This window comes from Onychomys torridus, chromosome 14 (genome assembly GCF_903995425.1).
Source record: "Onychomys torridus chromosome 14, mOncTor1.1, whole genome shotgun sequence".
NCBI classification, from domain to species: Eukaryota; Metazoa; Chordata; class Mammalia; order Rodentia; family Cricetidae; genus Onychomys; species Onychomys torridus.
The window spans coordinates 10,756,475-10,783,107 of record NC_050456.1 but is presented as its reverse complement, the minus strand read 5'-3'; the positions used below and the strand labels follow the sequence as shown (position 1 = coordinate 10,783,107).

Genomic DNA, 26,633 nt, shown 5'->3' with positions numbered 1-26,633 from the left:
TGTGGTACAGTTATAATTAATATTGGTCATATGAAATTGCATAGTCTGATTCTTCACTGGACTTTTTTGAAGGTTTATTTCTCCCTCAGGACCAAATGAAAATCTGTGGCCTAAGGGATCTACTTTACCCATCTTTATGCCTTCCCAGGGCATGGCACGTAGTAAGGAAATAATAACTCCTAAAGTCACAAAAGACAGAATATCTTATATGAAAAATGAAGAGGAAGCAGAAATTTACGACTCTGACCTCTAAGAAATTCATAACACTTCAGCATGGACAGGACCCACACCCATAGCACCAACAATAAAGCCTCTCCGCTGTCTGCTGATGAATGCTCAACTGCAGAAGTAATGCACTCTAATCCAGGCTTAGGCTTTTCAGACAGATGGACTGTGATTTATTCTAACCATGTGATTAATTCATAATCATTTCAAGAAAATTTGGAAAATACTCGTGACCAAACAAGAAAGCTATTAGACATATTCCTTTTATCTAAAGATAATTCATCCAATAGTGTTTTGATGCAAACTTTCCCATAAAAATTGACACTATAAATCTATTTATGGTTATGGACGGAGAAATGGATGAGATCTACATGAGCAAACTAGAGGTAAGGGGGGTAATGGAGGGCAAGGGTTGGGGGAAACAGAGCTTAGGGGAGCAGGAAGTCCTAGCTGGATCAGGAACAGAGTGAGAGAACAAGGAAAGAGACACCATGATAAATGACGACCCCATGGGAATAGGAAGAAGCAGAGTGCTAGAGAGGTCCCCAGAAATCCACAAAGATGATTCCACTATAGACTACTGGCAATGGTCGGGAGGGTGCCTGAGCTGACTTACTCTGGTGATTGAATGGCCGAACACCCTAACTGTCAAGATAGAACCCTCATCCAGTGACCGATGGAAGCAGATGCAGAGATCCATGGCCAAGCCCCAGGTGGAGCTCCAGGAGTCCAATTGTCGAGAGAGAGGAGGGATTATATGAGCAAGCGATATTGAGACCATGATTGGAAAAAGTACAGAGACAACTAGCCAAACTAGTGGAAATGCATGAACTGTGGACCAAAAAGCTGAGGAGCTCCAATGGAACTGGACCAGGCCCTCTGGATAAGTGAGACAGTTGATTAGCTTAAACTGTTTAGGAGGCCCCGAAGCAGTGGGACCAGGACCTGTCCTTAGTGCATGAGCTGGCTTTTTGGAACCTAGGGCCTATGCTGAGATACCTTGCTCAGCCTTGGTGTAGGGAGAAGGGGACTGGACCTGTCTCAACTGAATCTACCAGTCTGGTAGAGGTGGGAATGGAAAGAGGACAGGGGAATCCATGGTTAATATGTAAAACAAATAGAAAATCTCTTAATAAAAATAAATAAATAAATGAAAATAAAACCTTGTTAAAACAAAACAAAAAATGATACTATAAATCTATTTATGGTTATAGTTTATATATTTAACATATTTTATCTTTAAAAAAACAGTCATTAAACTAAAGCAAATCTTTAACAGTTACATGTAATTGTATTAGATGTTTTGAAATTTTAAAAAAATACTAATTATCACATTTTGGGAAGTTACACTGTTTCCCAAATTTTATCACTAGAAACTATTATTTATGCAGTAATATTAGCATATATCTTTGATTATTGCATACAACAAGGTTCTAAAAGTAATAGCTATTCTCCATATATATCTCTGAAGTCCAATTCAGAACAACTAAACCACTTCATTATTCCAAGCTGGATACATCCCATATACAAAGAGAACTATATTCAAAATCAAACAGATTTGTTTTAAATATAGAAGATAATATAAAAATATGATACATTATTTCACATGCAGGATAATCTAATCACAAAATACTGTCTTCCCCTTGGAAGGGTCTGACTTCACGGATCCTAAGTACAAACAAACTATCAAAACTGAAATAGCCTAAAAGCACTAAAAACATAATAAACTCCCACATAAAATTAATATTTCATAAGTACTTAGATAACAGTCTATCACAAAAGTATAAACACCATTTGTGTTTCATTGTAAGCAATGAAATAAACACCCTATTCTCTTCATGCATCACTAAACACCATTCTTAAGATCCGAATTTCTTCCTTGGCCAATCTACCTTCCATTGAAAAGATCCTGCAGAAAATTCCTATGGGTTTTGAACACTTAAACTTCCTGGTAAGAACTACACAAATGCTATTTCTACACATATTAGTAATGGACAGATCACTGTCTGTCTTAAATGTAAAATATCTGCCCTAGAGGGAAGAGCAGACTGTGCCTATAAAACAATTCATTCAAAGCACCATGTCACTAAATTCTGCTGTGTGATCTAAAATTTTCTACAACTATCCTGTTGAAAACTTAAAGTGTATTATCAGAAAATTCAAGACATTATTAAGAGATAGTTTGTCAAATGGCAAAACATCCTATGGATGGGATGGGTACGCTTATAACATTCCAGTTTCAAAATGGTGCTATATTATGAAATTGTAACATATACATGTATGACATATAATATTATAAACTTATTCTGCTATGTGGAAACACAAGCAGGGGCAGACATTGCCTTAAGGACGATATCATATCTATCAGTACTACTTGTCAAATTTTTATTTCCATTTTCTAACATAAAACTGAACTCTGCTCTTATAGTGTATTTATAAGATGAATATCCTGTAACATCTCTTTACTACATGTGAGGGAAAATTATGCTGTGTAGAATCAGAATATTATTAACAAGTAAATTTATTCCAGTATTTCTAACTTTTCAAAGATTTGTTTATAGACACAAGTAAACAGAGATATACATATAAATAATTTCCAAATGCCATTGCATTCACAACAAATCTAACGCCAATGACAATCAACCAAAATACAAGAAAGTGGCTTTAAAACTGTATAACATAATCCATCCTAACACTTGAAGCTTAACACTGTGCATGGAAAGTAACAGCAATTAAGTCTCCAGCTAATTATGTGCTTTTACAATTACTGGGTAATTTTAGAATGGAAAACTGCTATGAAATGCAAATTTAACAACCGCTCGAAATTCTAGTTTTTCAAATCACACATCTCAGATATTTCAGGGCATTGCCATATCCATGGGCACCACACAATTCTGTGACAGACAGCTTCTAAACAGGTGAGAAGCTGCACTGTGCTCACATTTCCCCCAAATCTACAAGCTCCCTGGTGACCATCTGGATGGAGAGAAGAGTTACTCATTCCAACATTCTTGAATTAGCAAAGAGAAGAACAAAGAATTCGTTCTTTTCCGTAACATTCTAGGCCCCGTTCCAGACTATGCAGTTCATTCACAAGACAAAGTCAAATTGGAAAGTGAGAGGCAGGCCCAACATTTTTCTAACAGTGAATTGGTGGGTCCATCTAAAGTTAGACCTTCACTGAAATAAGCATTGTCAAAATGAAATGGAAAGTCACCTTTCATAAGTAGATTTTTAGTATTTAAATACTTATTATATGGAATGCCATCTCCTCCCTAGAACTTCTAAAAACCAGACGGTTGAGTTTTGAATGTGAAATGTACACACTTGGCTCACATGCTTGAACATGCAGCCCCTAGTTGGCTGTCTGGAAAGGTTGACGAATCTTCAGGAAGTGAGTCATGAGAGGCAAGCTTGAGGCTGTGTAGACTAGTCCACTTCTGGTTCTTTCTATGCTTCCTCAGTGTACAAAGTGACCAGCCGGCCTCTGCCTCCTGCTACCGCGTCCACCCTGCTAGGACAGACTGTTATCTTTCCAGAACCATGAACCTAAATAAACCCTTAAACTGCTTCTGCCAGGGTATTTTATCACAGCAATAAAAAGTAACTGCCTGATGGCAGAAAATGAGCAGTGTTTCAAGCTTCCAATGGCATGGGCCGCACTGTGGAAAGAAAGGGAGCAAGTTAAAACTTTATCTGTTCATATGCTGCCCCAGAAGAAGCAAAGGCCTTTTTAGGCTTCCTTTTTTAACTTCTCCAAATTAAGAAAAGGCACAGCCAGCAAAAATAAACACATTAAACAAAAGAAAAAAGTCACTTCTGAAAGAGAAGCTCTGTTCCTTGACTGCATTTCCACTGCTCTGTTATGAATGCACCTGAAAAACAGACTTTTAACTAGCGCTTTCAGACGGAGACAAAATGAGTCACACATGCAATTCCAAGTTGTCTAGTAGCAACATTAATGTTCTGTAAAAGGCAAGTTAGACAACAATTTCAATACTATGACTTTAGGAAGTAATCAATATACAAACAATTAATGAGGTATTTTATGTTTTATAACTTTTTCATACTCAGCACATCTCAATTTACACCAGCTTTATTTTGAGTGTGACACTGAGTGCAATTTGGATCGCTGCCTCTTTGCTGATAAATAACAGGATTTATAAAGGGCATTTTAGAGCTCTGTTAGCAAAACTTTAATTGTGATTAAAACTAATCAGTGATGCTATGATGCTAAATACTTCCTCATCTCACAAATACGAGTGACTAGAATAAATCAGGGCTAAGTATCTCCAATTGAATAGAACAGTACACCAAGGGAAAATCTCATTTACGATTTTGAAGTCATGCCATAATTATTTTTACATTACACATTGGTTAAATTTTTGAAAAAAAGTATTATCAATCAAAGTGTTCTGTAGTATTGACATATAGGAAAATGACAAATCACACTAAAAACATCTAAAAGTAGTATTTTTTGTGGATTTTTTTCTATTGCAATGTCTGTAGTCCTGGGTTATAGTTTCTAAGCATTTTGTGCTGACACTTAGGTTTGACTAGTGTTTTGGCCTGTCACAAAGACTGAACTGTTCTGAAGAGAGATGAATGAACATATACACTCCAACTAGGTCTTTACTGTCTCTGATATCCTGAGTGCCCAGGACTTTAAGAATTTAATACACTACCCATAAGACAATAAGGACAGATAAAGAAAAAGAAAATAAAAACAACAAAATTAAATAGCAAAGATTAAAGGAGGATTGCAAAGAATGAAATTAATAGTGTAATAAAATTAACAATTCAGATAAATGTCCATAGTGTGTGGACAAATTAAAAGAAAAATGGAGTTCCCATAGGGGGGAGAATAATGTATAAACAAATATGTACAAACAGAGAGCCTGGTGGTGTAGTTCAGTGGTAGAACACCTGCCTGGCATGTGTAAAGCCATGAAAGAGAGAGGGTGAGTGGATAATATAAATGTTCAACAATTCTAAATTCCAAACAAGTTTAAAGATTGGTCTAGTATCCTGGTTAGGATGGCAAAATTACTTGTATCAAACCAATAAAATCAGTTGACTTTAAACTCAAAGTAAAGGAACCTCAGGAGCTATTATATTATCAGTTCACAAGTTTGGTTTTTCCTAAATGCATACATGCACATCATTCCAGGATTTTTCTAGAACTGCATTCAACCTTGTTGATAGGATCATCTCCAGAAACAGTGAGTTCAAATGAACAGTCAGTCTCTCAGACCATAAAGAGGTCTGGTGTAATTAAAAGAGGGGGAAAGTGGCCTCTTAAAATACAGTCAGTACAAATAAATAAGCTGATACTTGTGTGTGTGCATGTGGATACATGTGTGTACTGGAGTCACCAAATGTCACCTGTTTAGCTGAGAGAGAGAGCATCATATGATGGGGACTTGCCTACTACCTGTCTTGTTAAGTTGATTTTACCATTTTTGAAGATCACAGATAATGCCAGCTCTTGAGCTCAGTGTTTCTCACTGACTACACATTCTCTGAGCTCAGGGTTATAAAAAAAAAAACCAAAAAACAAAAAAAACAAAAAACAGCTAGGCTGGTATTCCCATGCCTATTCAGGCTCCTCTGAGCTCTCTTCATGACTAAGCTTCATTTTGGCCTTTAAAAAAAAAATGGAAAAGCCCTCAGCACACTCTGTTTCTCTCTCACACCCTCCCCCTGCAAATGCACCGGCACCAGAGCAAGCACCAACATTCTTTCTGTCATCCTAAAACACATTCCCACATGACCCACCCTCCACCACCTCCTCTCACTTAATGTGCCAGTCTGAAATCACCCAATTCTTTACTCTAGCTCAGAACTTAAAACAGGCAGCTAGATGCTAAACCTTAGAGTTACTTTATACAGTTTGCCTTTATAAATCCCCACTCTACCTTTTTGAGATGCAAATCCACCACCACAAACGATTTGCTCAAGCCTCTGAGAGCTAGTTATTCATGAGCACTGACCTTCCGTGAAACCGCTGCTCCTTTTCTCTCCCAGCCCCTGCGAGAAGGAAGGACCTAACTTCCAGTGGGCACCTTGCTCTAAGGTGTACCAAGAGGACAGGAGAGGCTGTGTCTCTCAAGAGAAATACCACTTAACAAGCCAGATCATCCTGGCCACATGGGCCATCAACAGAAGCAGAGGCCTTTCCCTTAGTATACCTCAGCCTCTAAAAAGAATTGACTTTTGTGACAGGAAAATTGAGTTTAATTCACGTGGGACTGGACCTGGGCTCATTTTCCTATTGCAACAGTTCATTACTGATTAAAATCTCTAATACTTCAGCAAGTGTCTGGCTTATACTTTGGCACTCTAGAAAAGACTGGCAACTTTTTAGCTTTCAATATTTCAAAATATAGTTTTGATCCTGTCATCTCTATGGCAATGCCTGGTCCTAGAACAAGAATACGTAAGTGGCCTGTATAAATCAGTATCAGTGGGAAAAACGGCTAGTATTGATGAGACCTGCTTGTTTCTTTGTTTGAGTCATGTTGTAGGCCATGAGTGAGCAATTAAGTCTTCTCTAGGCTTTGTGTGATGGACAACCAGGCAGGCCTGGGACCCAGCTCTAAGTTAACATCAGATGTGGGCTCTCACCTAAGGATCATCCTATAAGAGAATCACTCTCTAATCCAATAATCTGATCCTTCCTCCTACACATGTTCTTTAGCTCACAGGAAGACAGATCTGCCATTCCACAGAAGAGATTAAAATACGGTGGTCTTAAACACATATGAACGGGGGATGGCAGGGAAGAGAGCAGGAAGTAGACTGGGAAACTGCAGGATAGAGAATCTGAGAAGGCTGTGAGAGTGAGGAACTGTGCTGTAAACAGAGCCCAACATGGGAAGGCTTAGAAACAGACAATGTTTGACAGTAGATAAGGCAGCGTGCAAAGAAGGGAGACTTCCACCAGAGAAACCAGGAACGACTGAGATCCAAGGACTCTAAAGGTGATATAAATATAATACATGGTAAAGTAATAACAGATCAGAGACGGAGGCCAGATGGAGTTCTAAGGATTGGGACAAAGCCGTGGGCCTCTTCAGCAGCCATCACAAAGCCAGTTACTAGGTCCTTCTGCAGCAGGACCAGCCATCGATGCTGAGGGCCAGTTCAATTGATAAGCTCTGCTGTCAGGCCTGGGAGTGAAGAAAAAGCACCGTCTAGGAGCTCACAGGAACATCACCTGCTCAGTTTTAAAGCAGATATAATTCAAACAGATTTGAGAAGGAAAATCACTTTTGTTCATTTAGCATGTGCTCAAAATATCTTTTACAAAGGCAATTTATATTTGTGTGGTTTTATAGTCTTCATTTTTTCTACTTTTATTGAGATAAAATATGTATCACATAATAGTTACTATTATAAGGCATTTTATCATATCAAGGATATTCATATTCTTTTCTTTGAGATTTTCATTTTGTGTGTATGAGTGATTGAATGTACATGCAGTGCCCCAGAGGCCAAAAGAGAGACAGATAGACCCCCTAGGACTGAGGTTACAGATGGCTCTGAGCCTCCATGTGGGTGCTGGGAATCGAACCTTGGCCCTCTGGAAGAGGAGCCAGTGCTCCTAACCAATGACATTGCTATTCCTGTGCAACATGACACCACCATCCATTTCTTGAACACTTTTTACTTACAAAACCAAGAAACTGTATCCTTAATACATTAACTCCACGTTCTCCAGTCCTGCCAAGCCCAGCAACTGCCAACATTCCACTTGTTGTGTTTATCATCTTGGCTCTATGTACCTCATACAGCAGAATCGTAGAATCCTACTCTGTATTGTTGTCATTAAATCAACTGCCAATTTGGGACTTATATCTTCACAGCTCAACTTCATTGTATCATGTATCTGAATTTCTTTCCTTCTCAAAAACTGAAGGATACTTGACATATATACATGCCACACTTTGTCCTCTCATCTGTCAGAGGACACTGGCATGATTCACAGTTTGAACATTGTAATTAGTGATGCTATAAATACAGCAGAGCCTGCTTGCAGTCCTTTCTGGCACATTCTCAATAGCTTAGTCCTATAAGTGTATTTGGGGGTTCTTGAGAAACTGACGTCCGTAGTTCACAGACCCTGTTTATCAATGCACTCAAGTTAATCTAGAAATTGTATTAGTGCTTTTGACTAATTAATATAGATTTAATGGTTGAGGAAGGTGTGTTTTTCTACTGACAAATTCTTTTTTTTTTGTTGTTGTTGTTTAGAGAAACGTTGTTTAATGGTAAAGCTCAGCACACTCCAGCACCAGGACAGGCATGGAGTCAAAGCAGCAGGGCTGGCTGGGTGACCCCACAGAGCCTCACATGGCAAAAGAGGATGAGGAAGGCGACCGTCACACAGAAAAGCCCCATGGCCTCAGACAGGGCAAAACCCAGAATGGCACAGAAGAAGAGCTGCTGCTTGAGAGACGGGTTCCTGGCATAGCCAATAATCAAGCTACCAAACACTGTTCCAATGCCAGCCCCTGATCCAGCCACACCAACTGTGGCAGCCCCAGCACCAGTGAACTTGACGGCTGTGTCAATGTCCTGGGAAACAACACTGGTCTGGAATTCCCGTCTGGTCACCTGGAGAAGGGAGCTGCTGCAGGAAGGCTGTTTAAATGGGGCCTCTGGTCTACTCGAGAGGGAAGCAGACACAGGCCTGATTAGACAGACCCCTGGCAAAGGAGCGGATCAGAACTGGAGAAATGAGCAGTGCCTTGGTGGTCTGCATTTGTCAATCTCCCAGCTTTAGCCCTTGGTCCTCTACTCACAAATTCTATAAGTAGTTTTTTAGCAACCAAACTGATCATCCATTCCTCTCCAGACTAGAGCCATCTTCTTCACTGTCTAAAAGAACAACAGCAGCATCTTCGGGTAAAATGGCTGTTTTATTTTATTTTTTTAATTTTCTACCATTAAAAAGCAAAGCCCATGGAAAGGTTCAGGACTGGACTAAAGTCCCAGCACATTGTCATTATAAAAATAATTGCTCTCATCCAATCAGTCGATATATGATATGAAGGAAAATCTTCGCTCATAAGATGGTAATATATTCATCCCCAAAGAGATCACACAATCTTAGCATGACACTTATTAATCATATCTAAGAGCACTTGGTCTCTTGGTTATAATTTCAAAATGACAAGAAAAATAGCAATTAATATCTTTTATTATTTCACTTAAGCCCTATGAGTAAGGTGATTAAAAATGGAAGAATAATTGTCTCCATTTTATAGATTAAGAAACTGAAGGCTACACAGTGTCTTAGCCCATTTCATGCCATCATAACAGAGCACCACAAAGTAGATAAATTTAATTTAGGTTTATTTAGCTCTTAGGTTCTAGAACAGTGGAAATTTAAATTCAGAGGACCATATCTGGTGAGGCCTTTGGACTGATTCATGGTGACAGAGGGCACAAGATGGCCAGGGCACACTTAGGAGGAAAAGTGTGTGTGGGGGGGGAATATTGATTTCTTTAGAATAAAATCCAGCCCTTAAACAATCATTGAATTTCTTATTAAAATTTTCTAAGGCACTAGAATTCTTTGCACCCTGGTCTGCTTGAAAATAAACTTTATTATATTATTTTTACTACCTGCAAATATACACTACTATATACAGAGGCAAAAAAGACAATTATCTTGGAAATTTTTATTTGCTTATGATTATTATGTATATGTACATAAGGGCATATGAGCACAGGTTCCTGAGGGACTCACAACCACCTGTCCCAGGTGCTAGGAATCAAACTACATTCCTCTCCAAGAGCAATACATGCTCTTAACTCCTGAGCCATCTCTCCAACCTCATGAGGCAGTTGTCTTTAAACAGCTAGGGGTTCATAGGCCCTTGCCCAGAAGTGATTCCATAACCTGAGGTGCTGCAACACTTGGGCTGTTTTTGTCATGTCCCATGTATGTTAATTCCCTAAGGTTGCTGTAACAACCCGGGTCAGTTGTTCATTCTCAGCCTCAGGTCAGGCTAGAGACAACAACCCAGTGTAGAAACATGGCTATACTTCTTCCAAAGACCCTTACGAGAAACCATCCCTTGTCTCTTCCAGCTTAGGGAGGCCCCAGGCCTTTACTAGCAGGTAACTGTGTTTCACATGAAACCTTTTAAATACATCCGCATGCTGTCTTTTTCCAAACAAGACTGCAGTTGCGGGTTGAGAGGCAGCCATGTTTTGTGATAGACCACCATTCAACTCATTCTACTATGGAAAAAAAAGATAGATAGATAGATAGATAGATAGATAGATAGATAGATAGATAGATAGATGGATGGATAGATGGATAGATAGATAGATGGATAGATAGATAGATAGATAGATAGATAGATAGATAGATAGATAGATAGATGGATGGATGGATGGATGGATGGATGGATGGATAGATAGATAGATAGATAGATAGATAGATAGATGGATGGATGGATAGATAGATAGATAGATAGATAGATAGATGGATAGATGGATAGATGGATAGATAGATAGATAGATAGATAGATAGATAGATAGATAGATAGATAGATAGATAGATAGATAGATAGATGGATGGGTGGATGGATAGATGATAGATAGATAGATGGATGGATGGATTAGATAGATAGATAGATAGATAGATAGATTAGATAGATAGATGGATAGATAGATGATAGATAGATAGATAGATAGATGGATAGATAGATAGATAGATAGATAGATACAGACTGACAGACAGACAGATAATTGCAGCAGGCCCATTAAAAGTTGAATGTCAGTAGATAATATCTTGCCATTCAGTCTTACCTCTAACTTAGTAATTTACTGTTTTCCATTGCTGGGGTTCAATCCAGTCACATCATAAATTATATCTACACTCTGCAAGCATGTTTTCCTGTCTTTTTTTTTTTTTTTTTTTTTTTTTTTTTTTTTTTTTTTTTTTTTTTTTACATAGACTAAGCTCTCTTCATTATTGCCAGCCTTCTGTGCCTCAGACATATCTTACTGGCTCATGAACCACATATCCAAATGTAACTGTTTTCAGGACAAATTATTAGTCTGTGCTAATAAAGATGATCAAACATCACGCTGTTCCCAAGATCTTGGTGGCTTGCTGATGTTTCAACCTAATATTGCTAAGTCTTCATGCTGAAAATTACATGAACACATGAACACTGGTGAACCTTGGATCAACATACAGTATCAGAAGACCAGTAACTGGAATCATGTAACTCCAAAGCCATCACCTAAAAGGATCTTGCACCTCACCTTATGTTATCAAGGAATGTGTTTCTCCAATGCCTGTCTTAGGCTTCATATTGTAATATTCCTCAAAAAATGTAACAACATATGCACACAAAGGTATTTATCTCTTACTCACAGTACCCATCAAGTACCCATTGGAACTGGCCATGAATATGCCAGTTAATATCCAAGATCTGCCTCCTGAACTACAGGGTACATGCCAAAATAATTATTTTATAAATTGGAATGATTTCTTCGCCAACTAACCAATAATGGAGGGGTAAGGGGTCTCATTTTTTAGTGCGTGCTGGTCAGGAACTAATGGTAATCCTCCTGACTCAACCTCCCAAGTGCTTGGAATACAGGCATGAGTCACCACAGACAGTTGTTTTCTTAGTGTTTTGATGACCTGTGCTTACAGTCCAGGTTACTTAATGTTCGATGTTCTCTTTGTGGTGGGAAGAAGATAAATTTCTACTTACTTTTGCATTGAAATTGTTCATTCTTGAAAGTTCCCATAGGTATACTTAAATAACCTTGGAAGTACAGTTGTTTCTAGAGAAATTTAAAACCCAATTTTATGTTGAGTATTATTTTGGTCAAAATGGACTTGATTTTGGTGAAACTATTTGAATGCAGAAAGGACGATTTACAAAACTGATTTCATGATATATGATTGGTTTATACACATGGACATTAAGTTCTTGAAAAGCCTGTCTGTACCTTAGCTTTTATTTGAGCATTCTCAACTCATTTAGCTGGAAAACCAAACTCCCCGTGGTGCTATTAAGAATGTTGCTAAGCAAACCGTCTAGTAGTATCTATAAATAGGAGCTTTGGCTGTGATCCAGTCTTCTAAACTGAGAGGAGGTCAGTGCATGCTAAACCAGTACATCATTAAGAGGAAAGGTGTCTGCTGCCATGCTAGTTCACATTTCTTTTTGGGCAAACATACTCATGTATTGACCTATGCCAAATTTATTTTACTTGTTTTTCCTTGCCTCTGATGCATCTTCCATGTTGCTACATAGATCCTATTAAGTACTTCCTAAACTTGAAACCTAACTCTAAAAATGATTTTAAGATCTATGTGCAGACTGTTCAAGCATGGCTGCCAAGTGTTTTCTAGCCTTTCAGTGCCTTCTTACTATGGGAAGGAATTTGTCATGACTGAATAGCATGGTCTCTAAAACTGGCAGTAAAAGCAAAGTTACTATGGTGTTCTAACTGAGTACTAAATCATCAGCTATTGAATTACATCTGCACTGATTTATTAGGACTAACCCAACATTCAATTACAAACAATAGGGCTTAAAACAGATAAACAGATCTTTGTCCCTCTCTAGCAGCTAGGAATTTGAAACCAAGGTGTCTCTGAGACTGCTTTCTTCTGATGATGGTAAAGGGAAATTTGGCACTCACTTTTCTTCATCTTGCAGCTTTTTGGAAATTTTTGATATTCTTTTGACTGAAGTAGCATTACCCTAATCTTCAAGTTGACATTCTCCCTGTGTCCATATCCCATTGTTTAGATTTCCATTTTTATAAGGATATAGTCATACTGGATTAGGTCCCACCTTGATAACATCACAAACAAAGGCTCATTCAAGGTACTAAGGGTTCATACACCAGCATATTTTCAACAATATAATTCACCTATAAGAAAACACTCTCTCAGAGCACTGCCCAGGTTACATGGGCACAGTGACGTTTCCCTATGATCATTGGGTCTAGTGGCTCTACTCTTCTGTGACATCATTATATCTGTGATAGTTTCTCCTGCTGTTACTCTATATATTTGCCTTGAAAAGCAACTGAGCTCGTCTGGGTTCATAAAAGAAATGGAAATACATATGTTTTGGAATGACTTATAGTGGCTCAAATATTGTTGATAAAACATATTTATAATCTATTTTGTATTCTGTAACATATTACAGATTAGTAATTGGAAGCAAAAAAAAGTCTTAAAAAAAAGAAAATAGGTTTTTTTGCTTGTTAGTCTATATAAGTTTTTCTCCATCAAAAGACCCAATAACTAATCCAAGAAATCAAGGAATACTTTGAATCAGAAAATATGGATGTGTAGCAGAAAGACTGGCAAGAAGCTATGGCCAATCTAGAACTCTGCTTCTCCAGTTACTCTAGAGCATCGTGGCAAGAACAGAACGACTGGACAATGAGTAGGAACATGCAGGGCCCAAACAAGAAGTTGAAAAAAACTATTGGATCAAAACTCAAGGCCACAGTGGAAACAGTTCAGGTCAAGACCCTTAAGAAGTAAGGCACATGGTACTTACTTCCAGAAGGAATGACTAGTATGAAACATGGACACACAGAGAGGTAGAACAGTGATGAATGGATAAGCCATCTCTAAGAGGCAATCAACCCAACATACACTGGTATATATAAAGAAAGTCTAAAGTTCCCTGTGTTCTTCCCCTGAAGTTTCTCCTGTTTTCCTGTACTAAGAAGTCTTAACAGAGAAACAAAAAAGCTTGAGATGTTTTATCCCATGACTCTTGCATCTCCAACATCTTCAGGTCTCCAACACAATCCACACTTCAGCTTCACAGCTTCAAACAAAGGCCTCTAGGCCTCCATGTAGAGACACAATTGACACAGGCATGGCCTCGGTGGTTTTCCTCAGCCACAGAGGGAGATTACACAACCCTTTTCTTCTATTCTTGATAATAAAACCAGAAGCCTATGGCCACAGCTGCCAAGTTCTTCTGCTTTCCAGGGCAGGAACTTGATCTCCTCATTGAATTACATCTGTGTCACCTTTCTGTTTTTGATGGTTGCCTTCACCGCTTAAGCTTTTAATTTCTTTTCACATGTTGGAACCTTAGCTGAGTGGAGTCTTGCCCTAAAGTCACTATTCTCTTTATTCCTGATTAGCATCAGGCTTTTTAAGTCTTTTATTTGAGCACTGGACTTAGCTCCATGACACTTCCTGGTACTCCTTTTCTCCTCAAATTGTACCTTTTGCACACCTCCTTGTAAGCTTTCCCCTTGTCATTATAGATCTGCTTAAGAGTATTCACTAATACTTACATGACACTGGTTTAAAATTTCCCCTGCCAAGGCCATTTATCCAAATTCTTTAATTTAGCCTCAGGCAGACTCCTTAGAGAAGGACAAAAAGCAGCCACATTCTTCACCAAAATATCACAAAAACAGTCTCTAGGCCATTGATTAACATTCTTCTCCTCTGAAACCTCTTGAGCTGGGCCATCATAACCTATGTTGCTCTCTGCATAATTGTCTTCCATGCTGCTACTAGTATGGCTCATTAAGCCCCACGTAAAGCATTCCCCTTCTTTCCTAATACAAACTCCCAAAGTTCACGTTCTGCCCACAAGCAACATGGGTTAGACCTATCACAGCAATACCCCACTCCTGGTACCAACTTCTGTTTTAGTCAATGTTCTATTGCAGTGAAGAGACACCATGACCATGGCAATTCTTATAAAGGAAAGCATTTAATTAGGGCTTGCTTACACAGCAGAGGTTTAGTCCATTATCCACAAGGCAGAGAAGCATGGCAGCACACAGGCAGACATGGTGCTAGAGAAGGAGCTAGGAGTTCTATATCCAGATCCACATGCAACACAAAGAGAAAGACAATGGGGCTAGCTTGGGCCTTTGAAACCCAACAACCCCCACCCCAAGCCCCCCACCCCTCCACCATGACACACTTCCTCCATCAACAAGACGACACCTACTCCAAACAAAGCCACACCTCCTAATCCCTGTCAAGTAGCACCACTTCCTAATGATCAAGCATTCAAAGATATGAGTCTATGGAAGCCATTCCTATTCAAACCACCACAGTGTGTTATATCTCACCATGCAACCTGGCAGGGCTTACCTCAAATTTATAAATCTTTCTGCCTCAGCTTCCCTAGTACAGGAGTTATAGGTGTGTACCAAGACATCAGGCCAGTGATTTTGACTTTATACTCAGGTTATGGTAGATACTTCTGATTGCTCAGAAAACAAGTTAAATGTTCTCTCTCAATTATTTAATTATATTGAATGGATCCATTTTTGTCATCTCTGAGGAATCAGTGTAAAAAAATTACAAAATTTTTCTAAGTATAAAACAATTAGTCCCAATTTAGTTGTATTCACAAGCACTTCTAAACTACTATCCTAAGGAGAAAAGTATGCATGCAAGGCACACAGGCATACAAACACATGCAGACACACCATATGGCATACATTTATTCTTAAAATTACCATGAATTAAACTGTCTCATGTGGACTTCTAAATATTCTACTACTTTAGAACATTAGGAACTCACAAGGGTGGCAGAAAACCAATGTTTTTAATCACTTTTCTTGAGGGAAATTATATTTGTGCCTCCTAATTTTATAAATACTACAACAACCATTTTAAATATTTGCTTTCACAGGGTGGAGAGATAAGGCAGAGCGAGAAGACACAAACTCAAAAGAGAACACAGTCAATTAAATATTGATGAAACTATATTTTATAAAGTTGGATACTTAAAGACTTATATTGTTGAAAGTAAAAGTATCTGAAGAAAAAGGAAACCTAAAGTCCTGACAGAAATTTACTAACTTCCTAGTCAAACTGGGATGTGCTCAGGAGTCTTAAGGATGCTCCAGAGGAAAAGTGATTACTTCCTTTAAAGTATAATCCTTCTGATTCCAATGGGAGAAGAACTTTCAGATATCAAAGACTGAAGGCAAGCAAATATGTAACCGAACATTAGTAAAATCTGAAAAGAGACTATATCCCAAAGACTTAGTATTGAAAACTTGGACCACAGGACCCTCTCCTTTCTCTTTCTCCCTCCAGCTTCCTCGAGGTAAGCAGCTTTGCTCTTCCATGCCTCACCGACCCAGAATGCTTTCTGCCACTACAGGCTCAGGAACAGCAGAATCAGCTGAGAATGGATTAAAACCACTGAAACCCTAAATAAAAATAAATCTTGATTCCTTTAAGTAGATTTTCTCAAGTATTTCATTGCAATGACAGATGCTAACACAGATGTAAAGAACAATTCAAATATAATGCTTAGGTAATTAGGCAAAGATGGGGCTGGAAAAAGAAACACCACCACAATTTAAAAAAAAAACAAACAGCAGATGAAAAAGAGTGGGATGTTGCAGACTTGGTGAAAATGAAGGCACAGACACTGGCCATTTCTCTTTATTTAGCAGAAAATGTTATTAATCCGGTTTGGAAAATACTCTGAAATAGAAGGGGCGTTTCATAATTCAATTATGTGGTATGGTTCTGCCTCCTAAGCAGATGCCACTCACTTTCAAGTTCTTGTAGACAGAAGGAAATCTACCAACTTACTACATTGTCAAATTACATTTTGCATTTAACAGTGAATTTGCTCTGGTAGTTGAACCGCTGTGACAGAATTTATCTGTTGCTGTTTCTTCAATGTAGAATTGTATACATCATGCTATATAAAAGCATTTAAAGAGGCATACAATTTTATATATTTTTACTTATTCTTTAAGAATTTCATACACATTCAGAGTACACTTTTATCATATCCACCCCTACTCTCCTCTCTCCAGTTCCTCCTCAGCTGCTGCTCTGATCTTCACATCTTCATCCTTTGTTTAAATAACCCACAAGTGCTACTGGCACTGTCCCTTTGTGCGTGAGTTAGGACTGAAGCATAGGTAACCTATGAGAAGCAATACCAGTGAGGAAAACTTTTTCTCCCTCACAGAGAAGCCACCAACTGTCAGTAGCTGGTGGTGAGCTCCTCTCCCCCATTCATTCTGGAAAACTGACTACCTTGATTTTGAGCCGGCCCTGTGTAGGCCACTATATTTTCTGTGAGTTCCAGAGTGAAGGACGTACTATTAAATTAATGAAAATCAACTGGAAATTGACAAACTGGCAGAGAACATGAAAAAGCATTAGAAAATCCACTGTGTTAATAATCTATGCAGCAAAGAGGTGCTGGACCCTGGCTGGGGACCTTTATTGTCACAGCTGTTCCAGACAAATGAACTGCAGTGAAGTCAAGAATCCCAGCAGATAGAATTTCCACTATACATGTGCCAGCAGTTCCCAGTTGCCTAGAAATAGGACTTGACCTCAAAGTACTAACATCACTACCACGGGGCTCCAATCACATAGTCATATAAAGGTCTTAAAAAACTTCAATTCTCTATCTCCTGCCATCACATGATCAGAACAGAGTCTCCAGATAACATGAGAACATTTGCCAGATGTTGCATTTTACTGATCAATTAGAAAGTGATCTTTAAAACACACAGACCTAAAACAGCTTTACTATGTGAATTAAAAACATGTTTATTCAGACACCCCAAATTAATCACTGATGCAAAACAGGAAGAAGACTATTATTTAACCGAGAAGCATCAGGATTACATGAGGCTAGAGGATAACTGCTTAGATTTTTAGTTTTTTCCCAATTGTATTTAGTCAGGATATACTTCAGTAAAATTAAGACATATCAGACATTACAAAATGCCACAGATAAATAGTCTCTCCATTTCTCAATAGGAGATTTTCATACCTATACAAGTAATGAACTTGCCAAAAGCCCAGAGGCACACTCAGCAGGATTTAAAGTACCCAGAGACACTGGCATTAGCTTCCTCTTCTCCAAATATCCAACATTCCAAATAGTGCCTAGTATCTAATAAAATCAGTAAATAATCTGGCCAAAATATGCCATTTGAAAGTCATTTTAACCATAAAAATGTTGACAGGATGATCTTTTCTGTCAGCTCATACAAAAATAATCTGACCATAGTCCAGACTTTTTTTTTTTTTAACTATAAATTTAAATTTAAATCAAAATCTGCAAGGTGTGCTTGTCCTCACTCCCAAGTTATCTAACACACTATTTTCTAAAACAACTATAGTGGTCTAGAAAATCAACTGATTAATCTGTGCATAAGTTCCCATTAGTTACACACATGATTTTCCACATCATTTAACTTAAGCAGAAGCTTGATTAAGTAAGTGTGACCTCATGGTTCAACTCACAGCCTTATAATGTGCTACCTATAAAACAAGTTGTCTAAATTCCTTACCTTAGTTTCCTCATCTATAAATTGATGGCATATGAATCACATGGCTACTGTAAGACTAAGTGGATTAATGTTTGCATGACACAAACATTGAATGTACTTGTTAATCGAATTCTGTGACATGAACATCTGTGACACATGAGCCTCATTATTCTAATAATTTCCATATTAATACTAAGAATAATTTCATATAACAATGAAGAGGAAACAGGTTGCACATACCTACAAATGAATTAATCTTGGTGGTTCCTCCTTCCATTGCGTTACAAACTACATATGAGGAACAACAGTGAGAATGTGAACTCGCATAGCCAAGGGTCACTGTTGAGAACGTATGTGATATGTACATACCACTGGGGTATGTTGGTGAGGATGATGGTGGGGTTTGAGAGCTCATGAGAAAAATCCTTTTCCTCATGTTTGGTAAGGGCTGAGCTATAGTTTGACCTCTCAAACAGATCTTCTCCCTAAAATGTTTAGCATATTAACTGATCAAGGCATGAGTGAAATGTAATCCTGCTGTGGGATTAAATGGGAAGAAAATTACTTCAAGAATAATCACTAATGGAGGCTATCTAGAAAATGTCCATAAAATATTTGAATAAAGAGATGTGTTGGTACTACATTTAAAACAAGAATCTGTCATTCTCCATCATTTCATAATCTTACTGCCAAAGAAAGAAATGAAGGATTTCCAAGTACAATTTAAAATAACTACTTTAAAGTGGGTTAAATATATTAAAACTCTCTTGAAACCATGTAAACACTCTGAAAAATGATCTTTAAATGTAAACCTCTGATAAATATGAACTTCCCAAAGGTACAAATGTGTATGGAAGCACATCCTTCAGTATTTGTGTGTGTGTGTGTGTGTGTGTGTGTGTGTGTGTGTGTAATCATGTAGATGTTTAAACAAAGCATGGGCTTTGTCCTCAGCTTCATGAAAGTGACACTATAACCAAGGCTGACTGGTGAAAACCATACAGACGGAGAATGTTCAACACTGGCGAAAGCTTGAATCATTCCAGTTAATCTCACTGCATGCTTCAGAGCAAGAGAAGTCACGACGTGACAAATCAAAAAGCCACGGCAGACAAATGGTTAATGACTTCCTTAGCTGGTGTGGTCAATTTATGTCACTCCCCACTACACACACACACACACACACACACGCACACGCACACGCACACGCACACGCACACGCACACGCACACGCACACACACACAGAGGTCTATCACTTAGAACCACAGCCTGCAGTCATTATGGTTTGTTTTATCTTTGCAACTACTCCTTCACCAGATACAGAAATGTACCTCTGAATTTCAAAACTCAGAGTACTTACAGGAAATACACAGCCTAAGTCTTTTGGCCCTTGTTTGCTTATTTTTAAATTTCATGATTACATTCTTCCTGCTTCAAAAACTTCTACTACTGTATGAAAAACTATTAACCAGCCCCCTATTGACTCTAGTAAAACAATTATTGGAAAAAGCACATAGCCCCATAAAATATGTGCATGGAAACAGATAAATCCTTTCTTGGCACAAGTACACAAACTCAAATTGCCAAGGGAGAATCAGAAAGATATTGTGAAATCGATACTTGTGCAATAAATGGTCACAGAGAAATATTAAAGGCTGGGGAGGTACACATACATTAAAGGAGTTTCTTACAGAGTCATAGACATTGTAATAAGGAAGAAAAAGCCAACAAACCAGCCATAAATGAGTTCTTGCTGGAATATGAAGCATATACTAGGTACTTAATAATTTTGTGTCATAAAGAACTTTACATTATAGTAAAGTAAATACAGAATGCTACCAAATTAAAAGTGCTTTGATATGTATGACACATGAAGTGGGAAGTGAGAAGAAAGCAACACTGATCTGAGAGTCCTCAGGACATGCACATCAAGCGCTAGTCAACGGGCATAGGATTGACTACAGAGTACACTGCTGCTGTCATACTTTGCCTTCTGACTCCTCCAGTGCATGGATCAACACAGTCAAGAAAAAGGTTTAACTCTAGCAGAAGCCAGCACTCCTCAACCTGCCTGGGCTATATTCAACCTTGTCCTGTGATGTACAACCTACATACAATCTTGTCCTGTGATGTACTTCCATGGTAGGTTGAGTACTTAATGGGCATGATGATGGCTTTAGGTTCTATCTCCCAGGACTGAGGAAAACAAAGGAAGAAAAGACCCCTCTATCCCTTCATGAAGTAGTTACCTACTCCACCTGTCCTGAACAGCTATGTGTCAGTTCAGGGTAAATTGAACAACACAGACATGACTGACACCCAACATAGAACTTGTTTGAAAATGCTACCATATGTAACACCTTATTTTATTAAGCAGTAGAAAGAAAACTTCCTTAATTTAGAATTTAAAAAATATACTAAACCAGCTCTGTTATATCATGTTGATAATCCCAGCACTTAAGAAGTCAAGACAGGAAGATTGCACTAATTCAATGTCAACCTGGCCTACACTCTGAGTTTTAGTCCAGCCTGGAATACAGTGAGACTATGAGGTTTTAAGATTACATGAGATTAACATATGCAGAGCTACTAACCAAACCCTGTTAACTCTAGTAAAATAACCATTGTAGAAGGCACATGATCCAGGAAAGTCTGGCCATGGAAACAAACAAAACGTTAAACTATAGTAGATTACTTGGATAAAATAGAAAACCCATAAAAATACATGGATTACTGAAACCATCAAAAGAAAAAAATCAACAATCTGAATAAAATCTATAATAAATAAAGAGACTGGAACAGCAATTAAACCCCCCGACAAAGGAAAGCCTAGATCCAAATGGCTTTCCCCCTGAATTTTACCCAAACAGAGTAAGAATAAGCACTAAGTCTTTCCAAAATCTTGCAAAGAGGAAGAGGAAGGAACACATCTTAGGTCGTCTAAGTTGCATGTGATACTAACAGAAGATGAGGACTGGTAAAAGACAGTAAGAGTTCAGACACTGTCCCCTGAGTATGTTTGTCAAAGCATGAATTACACAGTAGGAGCTAGAGATGGTAGCCCCGCTTCTGATTGCCCAATGACTCCTGCACTCATACCTTCCAATAAAACATGGCAAGAGCCTATGTGATACACTAGATCAGGCCTTAGACTTCAGAATCAGACTGTACGATGATTGTCTTTCATTAACTACCAAATGAGTATGTGCCATAAAAAGAAAATCAAGAAATGTACAGCAAAACTCTCAAAAGTTCAATATAAGGAGCAAAGTGTGTTTTAAATGTACATGTAAACATATATCATGACCAAAAGTGAGAAGGGTAATAACAGAGGAGACGAAGTTCTCAGTCACATGCAGCCGAAGCCAGCAACCCCGTACTAGAGAGAGAAAAAAATTTATCAAAATTGTAATCAATTAGAGTAACAACAAATAGAATCATCAGAAATACCAAAGCCTTCTCACTAATAACTCTAGATGAACTGTCATTAAGTCATCAATTAAAAGTCATGGATGAAATGACTAGATGATTGAAGAAAAAACAAGATCCAATTTTCTGTTGTTTTCAAGAAACACACTAAGGTAGTAAAGCCATCTAAAACGCGGAAAGGCCAAGGCTGAAAATCAAACTGTCCTGCAAATACAGCTTTCAAACTGTGCATAGCTCTCACAAAACGAACCCGTCAGAAATAAGAGGGGGGCACTTATAAGGGGGCGGGAGGCGAAACTTAAACTTCTTGGAGAAACGCTGAGAGCATAACTTACCAGAACTTCAGGGACACTGCAAGGCAGTCCTGGGAGGAGAGCTGGATCAAACTCCGTTATGGGTGAGATGCCGCTGAGTGCATGGATCACACAGGCTTCAAGAACAAAAGTTCTCACACGTCACACACGTGGACTAGTAAGACGGTAATTAGCTCATTAAGAGAAAAATGTCGGCAAAGATTCAAGTCAGAGACTTGGGACTTGGGAGAGACACAGGTCAAAATAAAACGACAATGAAGACCCAGTAATAAAAGAGCTGACATAGTCTTCTAAAAATTCCATGAAATCTGGGATCCCTGAGGAATTTTGAAAACTACGTGTGGAATACCCATAAGAATGACAAACTGCTAACATCATACAACCTATAACTTACAATATAACAATGATAACTTATACAGACCCGGAAGTGAAAAGGCTCACCAGGAAGAACATCCCAGAGCTAGATGTGGAATATGTGCTTCATTTATTAACTAGGGTGTTGTCCTTTTTTAAACTGTTACCTCCTTGTAAGCCATGGCTATCTAAATCAGCAACTGCAACTCTACCTCTAGGCTGCAAGAGCCAAAGCCTGAGGCAATTCTGTTCCCTCAGCCCAGACTCTTTTAAAGCCACAAAGGGAACGCAAGCAGCTCCCCTCCTCTCCCTGCTTGAGTCCTCCAAAAAACCCTCCTGTGTTTCCTCGGCCCTCCTCATAAACCCTTCTCCACCTGGCTTCTCCCTACCACTTCCTGTCAGCTTGTTGCTGACATAGCCTCCTGACCACAGGTGAATTTTATTTCATCAAACACATCTTTGCATCACTAAACAAATGTTCCAGGGCATAAACCAAAACACCTTAAAGTAATATTGTACAACATTAAGGTTTTAGGCTAATGTATATTAAAGTTTGTATAATTTTTCACTACTGCAAAAATGGGATTCTACAAAATAAATTGGGTATGTTAAAACAGGGACTTCTATGATGCTTAATTGATGCTACAGCAGAAAGGAAAAGGAGTTGTTTCTATAAACTCCAGATATTACACCATCATTTCTGTGTTGTTATGCTGTTATTCCATTTTACCATTTTATCTTATGTATCACTATATATAGACCTATTTATGCATAATTGGAAGTATACATTACCTGATGTCCTTATTATCATACTATAGTTGCTGCTAGTAGACAATTTGCATATACATTTAAATCCTCATAATATGATGTCTCAAGATCACTGAGCCCAATTTCCCCTTAATAGTTAGATTTAGATATAGCACCACCAGGCTGGAGAGATGGCTCAGACATTAAAGGCTAGGTCCACAGCCGAACATAGATAAAACATCATCTTGATGAGGATTTCCAGAGTGTAAAGGCATCTTTTTCCTATGCATTCTCTGAACCAAATTTCATGTGTATGCTACATTTTTCACTACTCTTCTTTTTTTATTTATGTTTGTTTAATAGGATACAAGATCTGTGAATGGACATTCCATCTGTCTTGCTCATTATTACATTCTGATGGCTCTAATGGCTGACACATCATGACTTCTCAATACACATTTTATAAATGGGTAAACATCCAGCTATGGGATGACGTTCCACTGTTACATTTGGTCATGGCTTGATGCACAGACTCCGCATTCTAGCACGTACTGCAAGCATAGCATCGAGTCCAAAGTCAGATGATCAACAGACATAACAGAACACTGGGCTTCCCTGGAACATCCAATTGAACTTTCCAGTTTTGGAAGTAGACACTGAAACAAATGCATTTGTTTTATATGACCCTAACAAACACCCTCATTACTTAAACTAGTTTTATTCCACAAACGATAACAAAATATCTGCACCTGACTCTTTTCAACAGCATGATAAAAGCTAACATAAGAAAAAGTGCCCTAAGGGCTTCTTATCATTGCTTTCACACTTCTGATTACCTCTTATAGCTAAAACCAACAGCTATAAATTTTGTAGCTAGTTAATCTGTCACTTTAGATATGTTCAAATGTTGCTTACATATGAAACAAGTACTGAACAAGAATTTGGGCTTGAAAATACTTAAAAATAAACATTTCAGCATAAGTCATATCTTACTTCATAGAATATTTTTAAAAGAGCATAAAAAAAGAAAATCTTAAAATTGCTCTCCCTTTCCAGAAAATGGGATGAGTCTGGAATTCATACATAAAACTTAAAAATCTTCCTTCCTTCCCATCCTCAGTCATATCAATTCTGTGTGTGCAGTGGACCCCCAAAACAAACCCTGACATAATAAAAACAGTACAAACACCAAGGAACTGAAACCAGTGTTTGTTTTGGTTTCTGCCACTACCAAGCAGGCACTTATCACTGTTTGTTTGTTTTTTGAGGTTATAACATACTTACATCACCTGCCCCCTCCAAATTCTCCAGTGTACATATCCCCCATAAGTTTTCTTTGTCCTGTTAGAATAAAGGAAGTCAGATTCTGCTCCAACATCTGGAACAGGATTCAATTTGAGAAGCCAGGCTGCCACTAAGCCAGATCCCCAAACCTCTGACATGCCTCAAATTCAAGGAAGCTGGGAAACACTGCTGATGCAGACAGTTTGGAGTCAAGAACACACCTATTTGCTTATCAATTGAAAAGGGGTGTGGGAGGCAACAGTTTTATGGGGGAAGTGAGAGGGAATTAGAAAGGAGAACATGAGACAAACAAAATTGGATTAAGAAAATAAATAAAATCAAGCATGTTCCTCAAAGAAGGCATCTCTGGGGTGGGTGTTTCCCAGAGAAGGCATCTCTTGAGTGGGAGATACAGGTGGTAGTCTCATTTGAATCTAGTACAGGTAAGATTTCAAGAAATGACTTACAAATAAGAAAATAAAAAAGCTGGTATTACAGACATAGCCAATGAATTTAGAAGCAGAGAGAGAAATGCAAAAGAAAACAGGAAATCTTGGGCTGTTCAAACAGTTTGGATTCCTTCAAGTACTTATATAAATGGAAATCTGTAATCCAGCAATGCACTAATCAAATCAACCTTAATCTGATCTGTGGCTTGACTACTGAATCATACATAGATTGGCAATGTTCACTTAAATCGGTATCTTGCTATATTACACATACCTTTATATTAGCAATTATTCTATATAAAAATATAAAGTGTCACTTACATAAATGCTCATGGCATGAAGTGTTTCTAAATGTATCTATCCTAGATGCTTGCAACTGAGTATGAACCAAAAAGTACAGAAAACCATTATATTTTGCTTAATTCCATGCTGGATGGACATTTATTGCAAGTAAGTAATAATGCATAACACTGAGATTCCTTGAAATGTATATGGAGATTATGTCCCTAAAACAGCTCCAGGAAACTATTTTGATATATGCTAATGTAGGCTCTTATAAGAGATATTAGTCATATACTCAAATTCAGTGCTGATTACAAAATAGAAATATGCTGGAAATTCCATAAAGATCAAACTAATTAAGATACTTAATTGCCTCTGACTAATTATGGAAATTGGCAGGCTCAGCAAGGAGACAGGCTTTTTAAGAAGACTGTATTTTAGGCAGTAGCTTCCTCAGCTCCATTTCACTGGGGACCACTCGTCTCCTTTCAGAACTGATATTGCAAGCTTTGTCCATGGAGAGTTATAGAGAGAAATGACTACATATGCATCCAGAGCTTGAGTGGGCCAAGCAGAAGCTGTGTTCTCAGACGCGCTGCCAGAAGTCGGCTTGGCACTTTCCTAGGCAGCTCCACTGTACACTGTTCCTCACTAGCATGACCTCTCTCATAAGGTTTTTGTTGTTGCTGCTAAAAGTGCAATTCCTTTCACAAGGTCTATTTACAGCTTTTCCTGGGCTTTTAACTCAAGGGCACAAAATCCTCACTTAAGAAGCTGTAAGTACCTGTGAAATATTTGCCATAAAATAAAAGACAAAAGTTCAATCATCGAAAGAAGAACATGGACTTCAGAGTTTAACTCATAATGGATTCTTAAGAGGTAGACCTGCCATTCACTCACTACGTGAGTCTGCTGAAAGAACTTTGGAAGTTACTCCAGCTCTCCTGATCTCATTTTTAGCGTTTATAAAGTAGAAATAGCACCTAGTTTGCATGTTGCCACAATAACAGGAAAAAATGCAGATGTCTACTTATTTGTGGAAATAGAAAGTACCCAAAATTATGCCTTATATTCAGTGAAAGATAATCTTTTTCATATTCTGGCTTTAGAGACAGCCATGAAAAATGAAAGCTCACAGTAGGGTCTTCCAGAGGCAGATTATAAGTTTGTGTTAGGAATCAAAGGAAAATAGAGAAGAAGGTAATGGAAGCGAATCAGAGAGTTAATGATAATCTCTGT

General features: G+C 38.2%; 1 protein-coding gene and 1 pseudogene across 4 annotated transcripts in view; both read right to left on the bottom strand.

The window, feature by feature from the left end:
- Nucleotides 1–26,633, bottom strand: part of Immp2l (inner mitochondrial membrane peptidase subunit 2) — an 854,797-nt gene that overhangs the window by 498,273 nt on the left and 329,891 nt on the right. The gene's annotated exons all lie outside the window — the stretch shown is intronic.
- LOC118595598 lies at nucleotides 8,539–9,016 on the bottom strand (annotated as a pseudogene).